Below are 15670 nucleotides of genomic sequence, written 5' to 3' on the forward strand. Positions count from 1 at the left end.
ACGCATCCGTCACTTTGTCAATCATCTTCTTTCTTTGTAGTTTCTCTTAGGGAAAAATTCTGAAAGGGTTCGCGGCACCTTTAATCCTAAGTCTCATCCCGATGGTGTTTGCTCGCAAAAGGTCACATTTTTACTTCTCCTCCAGGTGCCTGGGAACCATGAACATGAAAGCCGACGCACTCTCACACCCACCCGCGTTTGCGAGATAATCTATTTCGAAAGAGAGAGTAGATTACAGCAAAAGGAAATTCGAGAGGGAGGGAGAAAGCGGTTCTAAGTTTCCATATAAGTACATATTCCGGCGATAGAAAAAAATGCGGCGGCATTTGGTGTGTGAGGAACCATTGTTAAATCAGGTTGCAGGCGTGGGCTGTGGCAGTATTACGTTCTCCTCGTCAGATATCGGAGATAGAAAAAAATGTACTGATAATGAAAGCGGCCATAAAGTGAGGCTAACCTTGATCTCTCGATGAAAGCCGGAGGGCATGCCTGTATTGTCGGAAGGATATTACAATTTTTTTGAATTTTGGGAATTTTGCAACACTCAAGCCAGGTTTTATAATGTCAGGTTATATCGTTACTTAAGGCGAACTTTCACGGAACCTGTATAATATCGACAAATTCGGTTTCATAAACAAATGAGTTTGCTTAGTAATGAATATGAACATTTTAGCCATAGACACAATGTTTGCCAGTTATAGTGATATTTAACGGTTGGTTTTGAACCTAACTAACGGTCATCAAACTGAGTTCTAGCCATAACCGAAGGTTGAAGTTAACCTTGAGTTCAATGAGACATTATAAAACTTGGCCATAAAACAACACCTTTCTCTACGTACTCTACGGCTCTACGTACTGCGTGACGAAATAGCTGAGCTATATTAAAAACATTTAGTTCAAATATTGGCTTGTTTTGACTTAAGAAATGTTCATTTTTTTAAGATTTGGCCATTTTGGGCCTTTCATCCTGAAATCCATCATTTGCACCTCCTTGCAATGTCGGGGAGTGCGATGAAATACATGAATAATCCTAAAACTATTCAGCAGATTCAGGCGAGATGAAGTGGAAGTTCGTCATTATGAGAAAAACAAATTTGTACTTTTCCACAGGTTTATTGGTAACGTGCAACGCGTTTCGGTTCACAGAACCATCCTCAGGTACATGACCTCCTGTACCCAAGGATGGTTCCGTGAAGCGAAACGCGTTGTACGTAACCAATAAACCTGTGGAAAAGTGGAAATTCGTTTTTCTCGTCCTAGAACTATGTTGGGATTTTAATGGCGAAATGCACTCACAGAGCTTGCAAACTAAAAGGCGCCTCTCTCTCTCTTTCTCTGTCTATCTCTCAGATATATATGTATCTTTGAGAGACAGAGACATTATATATATATATTATTTATTTATTTATATGTATGTGTATTTTACCTGTGATAATACCTGAATTAATATGGTAATACCTCTTAATTTTGCTAACTCCTAAAATTAACCTTCCGTCACTATTTCCTTGTACACCCAACTGCTGAAAACACTTGGCGTGTCGACTTAAGTATAGAAAGAAAGCCAATTAAACTTTGAAAACGGCAATCGCTTCGAAACTAGATGAAAAACATCACCGCGCATTTACCGCATTTCTATAAGCATTTGTTTTTCATTTTTTAATGATGAGCTTTGAAAATGACTTTACTGTATAAACTTGGACTGTTCTAAATCATGCACTGCCGTAAAACCTGTCTCCATGGTCATCGTCTATCCAATCATTCATATCAAAAGTTAGGACCCTAGTAGGTCATAACTTTTATCGAAATATCCAATCCACTTTATCCTGTAATTTAACTTTTTCCGCTCATAGATAAGTCGCAATTGGATTGGAACACCTCCTTACTTGCCTGCAATTTAATCGCCTCTTTATCTTCATCGCCCGTCAACTTCCCCTCATCGATCTTTTTTCGACGTCAGATTTCTCCACGGAGTTTTCAACGCCTACTTCTACCAGCGCAGAGTCTGCGCCTCTTTTTCTCTCCCCAAGAGTTCCCTCGAGAGAACAACTGCAACCGAGAACCTCTGTAACGTCTTCCGGATCAACGACCCCAGGCATATTTATTTTTTAATTTTTTACCCTCCGAAATTGTTCAGTGATCTATCAGACCTTTTCCCAGAGATCCCTGGCTCCTCTCTTTCTATTTCTAATTCTCTCTTTCTACAGAGATTCACTCATTGCAAATTTTTAGCTATCAGGTAAATCCATTTAGACTTTTTATAAGGTTATTCACCAAACTCGGTACTTGGAATATCAATAGCTGTGCTAATTGACATGGTCGAATTTATTTTGCCTCAACTGTGGAAGGGGTCACGTTAATAGGCACGGAGAAAAGGAGAGAGAACATTGGTAATATATCATAATTTGTCTACACTTCCTCGTAAATTTGATCCAATCGCAATTATCCCTATCTATTTGATAACCAAGTTGTACGAAACGCAGAAAACAAAACTCATGCCATCTCATTTCTTTGAAGGATAATATTCTATCATTTTTCAATAATGTTGAAGACAAATCAGTGATGTATATTTTAATTCCATGAGAGGGTGCTACCAATAAAAATACCCAGAAAAAGGCAGCAACAAAGACGGCGAGATATATACAGTCTGCTCTTAAACATAAAGAGTTCTGCTGCGTGTATCTTTAATAAATGTTATAATAACGAGCCCTGACACCACCGGGCTCTTTTGTTTATTTCCTCAGAGCCATGAACAGAAGCATCACAGCCATGTAACGACGGTACGATCGATTATTTTTATAAATACTGTTCCCCCAAGCTATATAACTAGTTTATTTTTTTATCCTTCAGTCAAACACAGTCCACTCAAAACTGACCACGTTATTGCACATGTACTTGAAAATTAACCTGAAAAACCCATAAAATGGGATCCTGAACAGTAATATAATGTCACTCGCTGATATCAGTCAGTGTGCACAGAAATCCGTCCTTGGGGTCTTTTCAAAGTTGGCCATTTTATCTTCTCAAAATAATCCCTCGGTTAGTCAATAATTTTTAAGTATTAACCGGAGCTCAAAATAATTTTCAAGCCAATTCCGTAGAGTACATTACATTTCTATGCCATCCAACCACACTCGCACCATTTGCCTGGGGAGTCAAACTTCTCATCTCAAATACTTAGAGACAGAAGAAGATGGACCGGACCCTATGTGAAAATTCTTACTTTTACTTCCGAGGTGGTGAAAAAGAGAGTATTTTGAAAGGATAATAAATATAGTATTTCTTCTCAGATCCACCCCAAACAATTTCCTGGCAGCCTTTCAAGAAGGAAAACCTCCCGAAAGAGAATGAAAAGGCGGAATATAGTGAGGATTCCTCGACGTTCTAACTTACGACACAAATTTTAGTTTACTTAATTTCACTTAAATTTCCATTATTTTCTGACAGTAAAAATATTATTCTCCAAATGCAAATTTTCACTCTTTGCAATAACAGAAATGTCAGGCGTATAATACTTTTTAATGTCTCATATAAGGCATTATATTTAGAATATCATATAATAAAGCTTCATCTATTACCACTTCGAGACACCTAGATTATAAAAAAAAAATTTGGAGAAAAATATGCTTCGTTAATTTCTATTGGAAGATTCAATCTTTCCAATTAATTTCATCCCATGGCTCTCTCTCCCACGCGCGCTCTCTCTCTTTTCCGTTTTCAAAGATCTAAACCGCAAACGTGGTCGACCACGTTGACGACCAAGAATTACCACACAGACCGATAGAATGGCAAAGGTAAAACTGACAAATTTGTCGCACGAAATCATAAAAAAATGCGTGAAATCATTAGAATAAACGATTACAAAAGCCCTAAGGTTCACTGCGGCATTATAAGGATGAAATAAATCATCGTTGTTCGTGGTATATCTACTGGAAATAAAGTAAAGATCTACCAGATATTTATAATTAAAATTTATGGTCCGACGTTAGATCACGGTTCCCTTCAAAATAACGATGCCCGATCTGTCGCTACCAGAAGGAATGAAGTTAGAGGTGTGGCGGAATTAAAAAATATATTGACTCGTGTGATGCGATAGCTATCATATTATTACTATTAGTCTCACCTGAGGCCTAATGGAACTTGGCGAAAGTATTTCAGTTTTTCTTTCTATGACGGTTGTCATAATGTCGAAACTCATATCTTCACGCACGGAAATGACCGCATAATTAATGGTATATTTAAATCGAAATCTTTTGGTGGATTCGGTCAGCTGACAACCTCCCAAGTAATCGCCAACTTAATAGAGTTCATCTGCGAGTATTTCTGTGGGTGAAAAGTAGTCGTTAATATCACCTAAATTCCTTAAAAAAGTGGAAGGACAAAAGTCAAGATTATCACTTTCCTATTTCCTGTCTCAGGTCACGAGAAACAAAAATAAAATTTTAAACTTGATAACAATTAAATGCAGCCTAAGCCTCCAATAATGACTAAAAAATTCTGTGCCATAGTAATTCTACATTTAAGGATATTAATAGGAACTCATACTGGTCCATAAATATTGGTAATAAATCTACACCTTCAAAGGAAAGGAACCAGAGTTTCTCGCCGGTTCAGCAGAGAGAATTTGAAATTCAGCCAAACATTCCAGAATCGGAATTGAAACTAAATGAATTATCGGCAAATTATAAATTAAACCAATGAAACTTAAAAAATATATTCTAGAAATATGTCCAGTATAAGGTGACATGAATTAATGATAAAATTTCAATATAAATATTTAATACAGAGATATTATACATGTGTGTGTATATATAGCATGACAATATAAATCGCATGAAATCTAGCAGCATGGATGAAGAAATGCTGTAATCCTAGCCATGGAATTAATGTAAGAAATTTTGGATTCTTGCAAATTTTAAGAGGGATTGAGAAATTGGCGAACTGTCATGACTGACCTAAGTCAACAGAAAGAGCGACACGTTACTATCTCTTGCAGGTAATGGGCGCATGTCATTGTCATAATGTTTGCAAGTTTGTCTGTAATAAATAAAATATATTTGGTAATTTCAACTTTTTTATCCGAAATTCATATTTGAAAAAAATATACATTTAATTTTAGTTCAGCCCCAAAGCATTTTTTTTCTTTCAGCATTGTTGTCGAGATAGGGTTGGGGGACGTTGAGGGGGGGGGGGACATTTATCCCGTTGTCACGGACACCGTCCTCCCATGAGGGACTTCATCGAAAGCCTTCATAAAAGCCAAGAATCCTCTTTCCACCAGAGTATTCCGCTGCCCTGTTGTAGGAATATCATGAGTAAATAGGCCCAAGTAATTAGGTCAATCTATGCCGAGAGGATATCTTGAGCCAACATGCCCAAGGGAGACTGGGAGAAAGTACGTTAGGATCACCGGGGGGAATCACGGGTGGCTTTTATTCTTTAATTCTTGGCATCCAATCGCGGAGTATCAACTCTCTCCCAGGGTTATCTCCCGATCATACTCCCTTAACCCAGTGGAGCTTATTCCAGAATAAAGATAAAGTGTTTTCTCTTGGCGCCTATGCTGGAATGAACGAGAGATGGAAGACTGCTATTGCTTGCTTCATTTCTATTTCCGGGCGGAGGACAATTCGACAAAACGTATTTTCAGTTTTTCTATAAACGGTTTTAATTTTTCTTAACATAACATGAAACCTTAAGTATTGTCTCATTTCAATAACGAACGCTGAAATAATTTGACGTTTGAGAAGCTTGAAGTGTCTTTGTCTGCCATTCTTTGATGAGTTGTAACATGTTCATGTATCGAAGAAAAATGATTAATCCAGAATACATACATGCATTAAACATTGAATATTTATCCTAAGGTGGTAAATTTAAATCTTCCCCTAGTACAATTTCCTTACCAGTAAAGTCGAAATTAAAGCTGAATTTTCATCCAGCAAAAATTCGTTTTGCATAATATTACGTACACATGATAAGTATTACATAAGGTAATATTAAGTAGATATGGTATGATAATATTACGTAATTGAGTAAAAATATTATATTTTTTCCTCATCAATACGACCAACATTCAACAAAAAATTAGTTATTCGCCATGTAGTCAATAGTCATTCCTGAATAATAAACGTTATATTGGATATTATAATGGGGGAAGTCTTATTTAATGTTTCGGCTGTAGTTTTTCCTTTGGGAACGCGAGGTAGCCTTAATGTCCGTTAAGAAATAAGGTTGGTGGCCAAAAGAGTCGAGTAAACTCGAGGAGTGAATTGCTAGTTCTTCCATCAGGACAATTTTCGCTGCGATTTCACCTTGAATAAGCTTTTGGCGACGTGCGCAAAATATAGGCATTTTGAAATTAAACGAAACTCACGGAAGCAATGCTGGTTTAGTGAAAAATTGCAATGCATGAAAGTATATCATCGAACTATGATCTTGTTTTAGGAGCCACTAAAAGCACGAACAATGAAAGAACGAATCAAAACAATTAAATAAATAAACACAATATGTATAATTTCCACACGATGGGAATATTTTTAGTCTCGCCATTACCATAGTAAGTTAGGTACCGCCGAGTTGGGACAAATTGAAAACTAAACGGAGCTAAACTAAACGAATAAGTCACCTTTATTCATGTAGGAGTTGCTTGCATGACAATGGTGGTCGCGAATGTTATATAATTATGTGAAGTTCGTATGACAGTAGGAACTTCATTAAGAGCAAATAATAACCAACAACAGCGTCTCTTCCGAAAATTGATTTGAAAGTCATTTCCGAGGCTTATTAACTTAGGGAACCCTTATGACCCTGGCATACAAATTCGTGGTGGCTTACAGGATGGAATGAAGGTATACCAGTTTTCACATGAATTTCTTATGTCTTTGAAATCAACCTCGAAGAGAGATCATATATTTTGAACAGGATCTGAGATTTTACAGTAATTTAAATTACAAAGAATGGTCTGTAACCCTCAGATCCCTATATATTATGCAATACCATCACTTTCATAAATAGCAATAAGGCAGTAGTGCAATGAATTTTCCGATTCCGGGGTAACTGCTGAGAATTCTGACATCGACTCATATAAACAGATACCTACGCTTTTAGGTTTAAGTCACCTTCAGCGAAAACCCGTATTTAATTTTCCTGGTATTTTTTAAGGGCTTGGGGCTTTGTATGACTGTCTATTTCGTAGCTATTTTCTCCAAATTAATTGCGGCCAAATCATTGCCCATGACCATTTTCTTTGAGATAGAGTAATGCTACAAATTCATCCTAGTACTGAAGAAAACACTGTAAATAAGCACTACTGCACGGTATATCAAAACATGCACCATAGAACAGTGCGGTGTAACGTAATTTGATACCTTCAAACGAAATTAGCAATGGCAGGAAAGCAATTCCACTAACACACGGAACACGACGATGTTGCTGCTGCGGGAATAAAAATTTAACTGACACCTCCTCCTTTCTTTTGAAGTTGTTTAGTCCGTGTAATCTTTAATATATTTTTTTAAAACTATTCTTGGAAAGAATAATCACTCATATTTATACTAACTGAAACACCCATCCCATCACCGTCCCATGTGGTCTAGTGGCTAGGATATCTGGCTTTCACCCAGAAGGCCCGGGTTCGATTCCCGGCATGGGAACTTTTTACTTCCTTGAATTTTCGTCTACTAGTCAAAATTGCTTTTATGTTGCATTTAATTTTACAAAGAGTGCAAAATATCTGTTTTTTGTCGTTTTTTTTTAAATTATGCACTGACTTCACGCCTAGCAGGCGAGATTTTTTGGGTGTTCCAAGGAATATTAACATCAGCGTACGTCTGATGAGCTGAATCATTTGGGCGGTAAGAAGAGCTACACTGGGAACTATTACTTCCGCGGTATCAAAACATCTCCCGTTATCTAACCCAGTCGTCCCCAAAGTATGTCACGAGCAACTAATTAGTTGAACATACTCAGTTCGGGCAGCTACGTGGGAAGAAATTGGGGGAATTTTTATACCCTTCTTTCAGAATTTTAAAACGAAATAAAATTAATTTTTAAACAAATTCATTTGACAGTAAAGAAATTTAAAAATTATTTGTTGCTCTTTTCACAGTATTTTTGGCTTACGCAGCACACACATGTTTAGGTGTAAATCTTCGAATGTCAATTAATATTTTGGATAAACGCGCGCTATGCATTAATGGAAACACGGCGTTACCGTAAAGTATGCAAAACCAGATTAAGCAACCTAAAACACTCAAAGAACCCAACAATTGCTCTTGCCTTCGAAATTTCATGAGTAACGCGAATTGAAAAATATTCGTGCTCGACCCCAACGAGAGGTCTCTTACGACGGGGTGAGTTTGAACTCACAGAAATAAGTAACGCGGAATAATTTCAGAAAATGTTATTAATCCCTCATTTAGAATGTGTTTAAGTTTAAATAGTTTTACTGGATTTATCAAAAACGTCGCTTGAAGAAAGCGTGAAAGGGACAGTGAAAGAATTAGGATGGAAACCTTTCAATCACGGGGATAGAAATCGTAATAGAGGATTATCGTAACACTCCATCCAAAGATTAGACAACCCGGATAAGCAGACTCGCGAAAATGGATAGACGTTGATAAGTTTGCTTTTTCGCATGCACCGTATCCAGTTATAAAATTTCGAGGCGAGTCCAATAACGATGGCAGGTCATCGTCGGATGCCATATCCTTTTCATTTTGCAAATGCTTCATAAATCCCGGCAATAACACAGCAATTTACGCTAGCATGACACATATACTCCCAATAACGGTTTTTCAGTGGATATAGGGTTGGATTTATTTCTCCTTTACATAATGATATGCAGGGATGGAAATCCCTTGGAGTGGGGATGAAATGCTTGACGAAAAAGAATGCATTTATCCTGGCATTTAACATTTTACGGAAGTAAGTGCGAATGAATTTAAAATAAATTTAAACATCATTAAACACACTTTAAAACAATACAATAAGATCATATATACATTGTTCTAATGCGATAATACTGCTGGTTCACGGCCGATAAATAAGGAGGAAACAGTTTCAGGCATTATATCTGTGGAAGTTATCCATCACAGAGTTAATAAGAAAACTGAAATCCATTTTATGATTTATTAATACGAAACGGGTTTCGTCGCAAGATGTTGTGACAAGACGAAAGCCTGGTTCGTATTAAGAAATCATGAAATGGATTTGACCGAGTGTACGCTTTATCTCTGGGACTGCTACGAGATGCAAAATACAACATTTTAGCACTTATGTAACGTGAGCTCATGTACCTGCAAAAAAGAAAAACGTAGTAAAATAAAAAGAGTTTTAGTGCTATGATATTGGATATGACTTTTTTTCAATACGATGGTTGTTGGGAGAATTATGAAGGATTGGTTTGTTGGAGGGGGGGGGTGAGAGACAGTTTGGTGGGAGAGGACACCTTCGGAATACACGTAAGTATGCGTGTGACAGTATGAATGTAATTGAGAGTTTATGGACACGATTAATCAGAAACTAAAAATCTGAAAAGTAAAATTTTTTTTTTCAACATTATGTTCACCGAATTACGCTTAATACTGTGACTCGCTTTCCTCTTTTCGTTAAATAAGTTGAAAAATGTAGAATGAAAAGTTCCGTGATAGACGCAATGCTGAAGCATGAATAATTTACAACCCATCTAGTCTGACGAAGGCAATAGATTTTCCGGATAGAGCTGTTCCTATCTGTTCACAACAAATACATCCCTAAAAACTAAAATCCACTTACTTTCATGCATGAACACCAAAATTCTCTACAACTAAATCTACGACGAAGGTTATAAATAAAAATTTAATTCAAAACCCTTTTTTATGCACGACCAGAATCCTTATCTCGAGTAACTGACTTCACTTATAACCTTAAATAAGGTATGCGAAATTGAAATTATATGGAGTCGACCCAGAATTCTGGTTGATTGGCGAGGAAGAGGTTGTCTTGTAGTGCGTGTGAAATTCACACGTTCAGAGTTGAGTGGATATTTCCTCTCGGTCGTCATTAGATTTTTTATTTGCACCTCCTTCGAGAATAACACGCTTAAAACTAAAAATTAGTAAAGATTACAGTGATTGCCGAAAATTGTCAAATTTATCCTGGCATTTTATCTAATAAGTAAATTACGATAATTGTCCGATTTCTTGCGAAGCCACCTTTCATCAAGAACGTTAGTCAATCAACGGAATGGGGTTCCAAATCCTCACTTCCTTCTACCGGCTCTCATCACAGTTACATAACTTTTTTCAGCAAGTAGAAAGAATCCGCTCCGAAACTTCCCCATATTTATCAACGACTTGGAATTTTTTTTCGGAGAAAAATATGAGAGGACTGCTACAAAGGGGAAAAACAGAGGGAAAATGCCTTGGGGGAATTAAAAAGGGGAATAATCCCGTGGAACTGCGAAGTAAGGACACGCGCACTTCTTTTCCTGGCTCTCTTCTAATTCCATATGGAGTCGTCACATTGCATCACTTCTGCCATTTCTACATGTCTGCGGGCCTTTCTTCGTTTATTGCAGACTTATCCATGTCATTTCTCAACCGTTCCAATCCAGAACTTTCTTTGTCTTGTTTGATTCCAACGTCCACCACTTGGAACTCTTTCACCGACGTAGATTTCATCGCGATTCAACACGAAAGCACACCACCGAAATCTACTTTCATCGTCTTTCTCAGTTCATGGGGGCAGTTTGTTAGGCTTCCTCACACATTCTAATTTCTCACTCTACCTTTCAGAATAAATAAATTCCCATGATTGTGACTACGGTAAAAAGTTAAAGGTAAACCAATGGAAACGAAAGTTTTTAAAAAAATGGCTACCATTTAATTTTATGCCATTGATCACACCTCGTTTTAAAAACGATTGAATTCAATGATAATAATACTCATACTTTTGGAATGAAGTGCATTCAATCTGCACACGAATGAAAGTCTCTCTTCGTTCAATCCGAATCGAATCTACAGCGGATGATGCCGAGCGGCTTCAACTGCCATCCAATTGAGGGAAATCTGGTTGGGTTCCTCACCGCGTGGAAATACAGCATAACTTCGGCTGTGTCGGTACACTTTCCACGGGGGGAAGGTAGAAAATCGTATCGAGTCTAGACTAGCTTAAATAATTGACGCCTATCGGTTAGAGTCGGAAGTATATCTTCGGAGGGGAGGGGCATAAGTTGAGAGAGCTGTTCGCACCACCACACCGTCACTCGCTAATAAAACAAGGAAACACAACCGCCAGTCCCATTTCTGTCGCCAATTCGTGCCGCATGATGACTCAAACCAGCATCCCTCGGCCTCATTTCTACATTTGTACAAGATATGTACCTCTATTTCGGACGGGGGAAAGCAAACGGTCAGGTTTAATGCGAAACGTAAGGTTTTCAAGAGCACGGGAATGACTTACGTGCGTATAGGAACAAGATGCTCGCAAATGCCAATTGCATTCAACCTTCCCTTAATAAAAGTCTAATAATGATAAATAAACGGGAAGAAATTTCTTAATAAGGGTATGGAAAACGCGAAACGGTCAAGAAATCGCACATTGCATTGAATGTTGCTTAAGTGTTGTAGAAGTTCTATCAATATTCTTTTACCTTGAGCTGGTAAGTACAGGAATGGCTATAGAGTTATCACATCGCTCGTTTACTTCGTGAGGGTCTTTCAAACAGACGCAGGTATCAGCTAAACAGGCAGTATTAAAGCCCGAGTAGAACGTCATGCTTGACTGAAGATATATTGCCTTTCGCGCTAAATCAGTACAAGAAATGGATACCAAATACAAATTGATATACATTTCAGATGCGTGTGAAATTTCGACTTGATTGCAAAGAAGTAACAGGTATACCGACGTATATTCTTCAAAATACGCATTTTATGCCCACCTTAGCCATAGAAATTAAAGCGTATGAACTAAACTTTCCATGACGAAAGAATTATTTTGAATCGTAACTCTAGAAATACTGGAAATGGAAAAGCCAATATAAAAAAATATTCTAATGTACTCACACATTATATTATTTTGTCATGGTTTAAAATCAATTAAATATTATTTTTTTATTTTTTTACTTGCCATGACTTGGAAATGGATTTCTTTAATTTTATTACATCGAGACCATGATTACATGAGAAAATTAACTGATTTCCTTGAGATATGGTCCACTGCATGACTTTTGTTGCCTAAGAAATGGTATTCCAAAAGATCTTAGGGTAAAACATTGATTTCATATTTTCTATTGACACACCAATGACCTAAAGGTACTTCAAGATTCGTAGTCAATCTGGAAGTGTACTTTTACGAAGGAGGGTTCATGCATGTAGTTAAAAAACGCTATTGCCAATTTCCAAATGAGAAACTATCGGCTTGAGTGTCCATAAACATCAAACTCGTATAATAACATCATGATAATCATCGAGACAGTCATCGTGATACTTAAGTCTTAGTAGGGGGAAAGTAGCAACAGATCTTCATTCCAACTGAATAAATATTCCCATTATTTCGATGGTAATGACTCACTTTTCTGACATTTGCACCCTCGATACATATGGTATTTGTTATAAAATTTACACGGATGAATGATTTGGAACAATGGGATCTCACGAATTAAAAAAAAATAACTTTTTTGGAAAATTATATTTTTCCAATAGGTTTCATCCAGCGGTCGACCCATATTCCGAAGCCGTTGTTCAGCAGGCCGTAGAGCTAAAAAACAAAGGCACGACAGACGCTCGGACTGAAGGCACGCGATTTTTTTAAATCTCTAATACGTCGCGGTAACCATAAATCTACAAAACCTTCGGTTTCCTCCGCACACTGCTTAAATCTCGGGTGCAGCCACTAAGATCAAGTTTTGGCGACCAAACTGAACAAGGAGTTGGTGGAAAAGTGAGCAAATTTCTTCCTCGGAATCAGTCATGTCCTCCTCGATGAGCCATGCCGCCATCGTCGAACGACCGATTGATCAGCGGATGTGAATGGACCTCGCGGCGAAACGATACCACCACGCGCCCCCGATACGCGCAACCCCCCCACCCCAATCCCCCCCGCCCCGAATCCACTTGCCTCAGACATCTTGCTAACTACACTTATCTACAAAATTGGAGCACCAGAAGCCAACTGTATAGGTAAAAATTGTACAGTGTGCAAGAGCAAGTGGAATCCTTTATCTACCTGGACAGCATATGACTTGTACGGAAGAAGTTTGACCAATCTCAAGCGAAGAATAGCTCAAGCTAAGAAGATTCTCAAAAGGAAGGCAACTACCATGTCTGAAGAAAATAAGGTTTATAATGATTTATGAACGCGGAAGTAGTTCGTCAAAATGACCGCATGGAGCATGGCACTATACGGAACAGAGACATGGAGTACTGGAAAAGTGGATCGACAAAGAATAGAAGACTTTGAAACATGGATATGGAAAGGAATGCTGAAGATTTAAGGATCAGACAAAGTGAGGAACGATGAAGTATACTGAAGAGCAGAAGAGTTAAGGACCGTACGGAGAACTCTAACACAAAGAAGTATTAGATGCATCGGACACTCTCGAGACACAATGGGTGGAAACATAATAGAATGGTAAAATGACGGGAAACTCCTGCAAGGAAGACATAATTACATAGGACAAATTAATAACATAATAAAAGGGAAGCCATCAGGAGATGAAGGAATTAATAATGAGCGGAGAAGACTGAAGGGCTACATTAAGCCACTCTTCTATTTATTTATTTATTCAGTATAAGTCCGAAAACGGCACATTATGGCCTTTACATCGAACTATTAACAACGATAATAATGATCACATTCACAAACATCCAAACCCTAGGTGGAGGAAAACTCACCCAGGCGGGAATCGAACCCGCGACCCTTGGAACGGCAGACGAGGACGTTACCTCGCCGCCACCGGGGTCGACAAATTGATACACCGATGAAAGATAAATAAACATCCAATAGCAAGCAGGTTTTCTCTTCACTAAGCTATGAGGTTTGTATACTGCATGGTTTCATCGCCCACACTTTTTTGTAAATCCATTAATACAAAATCTATTACCTATTAATATAACGTTCGTTAAAAAAGTATCGCTAACAATTTTTTCCTTACATGTGCGTGAGGTGCTGACTTTAGACCGTCGGTTGTGTGCTCATGATCACATATCACATTGGAATTGATAAGATTACAGTGCACACCATTATCAATGAAAATTAGGCGATCCGAAAAATCTGCGCTTCACTCGTCCCGAAGTTCTTGACGGACGATAGCCACACCTGCTCCAAGGTAACCGACCACCTGAAGAAAAACGACATCGCGACGATTCCCCAACCCCCTTTTAATCCCGAATTGGCACCAGCAGACTATTTCATATTTCCAAATGTGAAATCCTCCCTCAAAGGACACCACCAAGGAACCCTAAGAGCCATCAAAGAAGCTTGCATGCGTATTCTTTTTCGCGAAGCAATTTAAACCGCACGGACGCCTTTCGAATGGCACTGGTGAAAGAGTAGTTGGTATGATCTGACCGAGGAACGTAGACAATGAGATTGAATTCAGTGTTAGCACGCTGTGACTACTTAAGCCGCCACCCAACTTCGCTTTTCTCCGTTTCTAAACCAATCCGTTCCATTACTCCGTTCAACAATAGGCACCTATATCTTAACTCAAAGCAGCCTTAGGCATCAAAAGGATCACCTCACACGGAAAGGACTTCGACATAGACCGCTGTTTCCCGGTGATAAACAGGGGAAAGTATTTTGGCCTCTTTCCACAGAAATGAAACCGCATGTGAAAATATTCCGTTAAAAAAACTACATCTACTTCCTTTCTTCGTCTCATCGTTATTTTCAGTGTGTGACAGATTATCCCGTCTCTTTCCTCAGGGGAACCATACGTCACGGCGGATGAAAAACGATAATTACTGCAGAAAGGGCATAAGACTCATTAGCGAATATGGGAAGACAAAGCATGCGGAAGAGAGAGAGAGAGGGGAGGGGAGGTGGGAGGTTAAATAAATGAAAGTAAAGACTATGCTCGAGCTAGGAATTTTTTTTCCAGACAAAAAGAAATTCATGGTTCTTCTATTTCCTCGGAGGTGCCGATGGATTTGCGTCATGAGAAGCAAAACTTTCTCTCCTTTTGCTCTGATATTTTTTAGAATATCCGTAGGATTGTAGAACGCTGGCCCCGGTAGCGGTTGGGTAACGTCGCCTGCCAAACCAGAGCTCGTGGGTTCGATTCCCGCCTAGGTGGATTTTCCTCCATTTAGGGCTTGGTTGTATGCGATATTTAAGGCTTTGGTGGAAGAAGGAACTTTTTGTCTCAACCTCGCCCAATTAAGTCGATAAATAAATAAAATAGAATTGCGTTCCGGATTCATGATTTCTCCACGAGTGGCATGCTTGAAAAAGTCTGTCCGCCCGTGCCAATTCGCAGTCTCCGATAAATCCTTCAATGTCTGGTACAAATCCGCCACTTAAAACCGTCATGAACTGACCGCGTGATCAAAGATATTATAAGCCGCTCAACGACTCGTATGGGTCGTCCATCAACAGCACAGGAAATGCAGAGACGCCATTCGGCCCGAGAGTCAGGCGGACGGGTCCGACACGCAGAAATGATTCGCAGCGACGTGTACAGAAAGTGGCG

The 15670-nt window shown here is 38.6% G+C and overlaps 1 non-coding gene across 1 annotated transcript; it reads left to right on the forward strand.

Annotated features, from left to right (window-relative positions):
• Positions 1-7577: 7577 nt before the first annotated feature.
• TRNAE-UUC (transfer RNA glutamic acid (anticodon UUC)) lies at positions 7578-7649 on the forward strand. Its single transcript has one exon. It is a non-coding gene; the product is annotated as a tRNA-Glu (tRNA).
• The last annotated feature ends 8021 nt before the right edge of the window (positions 7650-15670 follow it).

The sequence above is a fragment of the Hetaerina americana genome, unplaced genomic scaffold, assembly GCF_022747635.1.
Source record: "Hetaerina americana unplaced genomic scaffold, ioHetAmer1.1.p SCAF_1, whole genome shotgun sequence".
Classification (NCBI taxonomy): domain Eukaryota; kingdom Metazoa; phylum Arthropoda; class Insecta; order Odonata; family Calopterygidae; genus Hetaerina; species Hetaerina americana.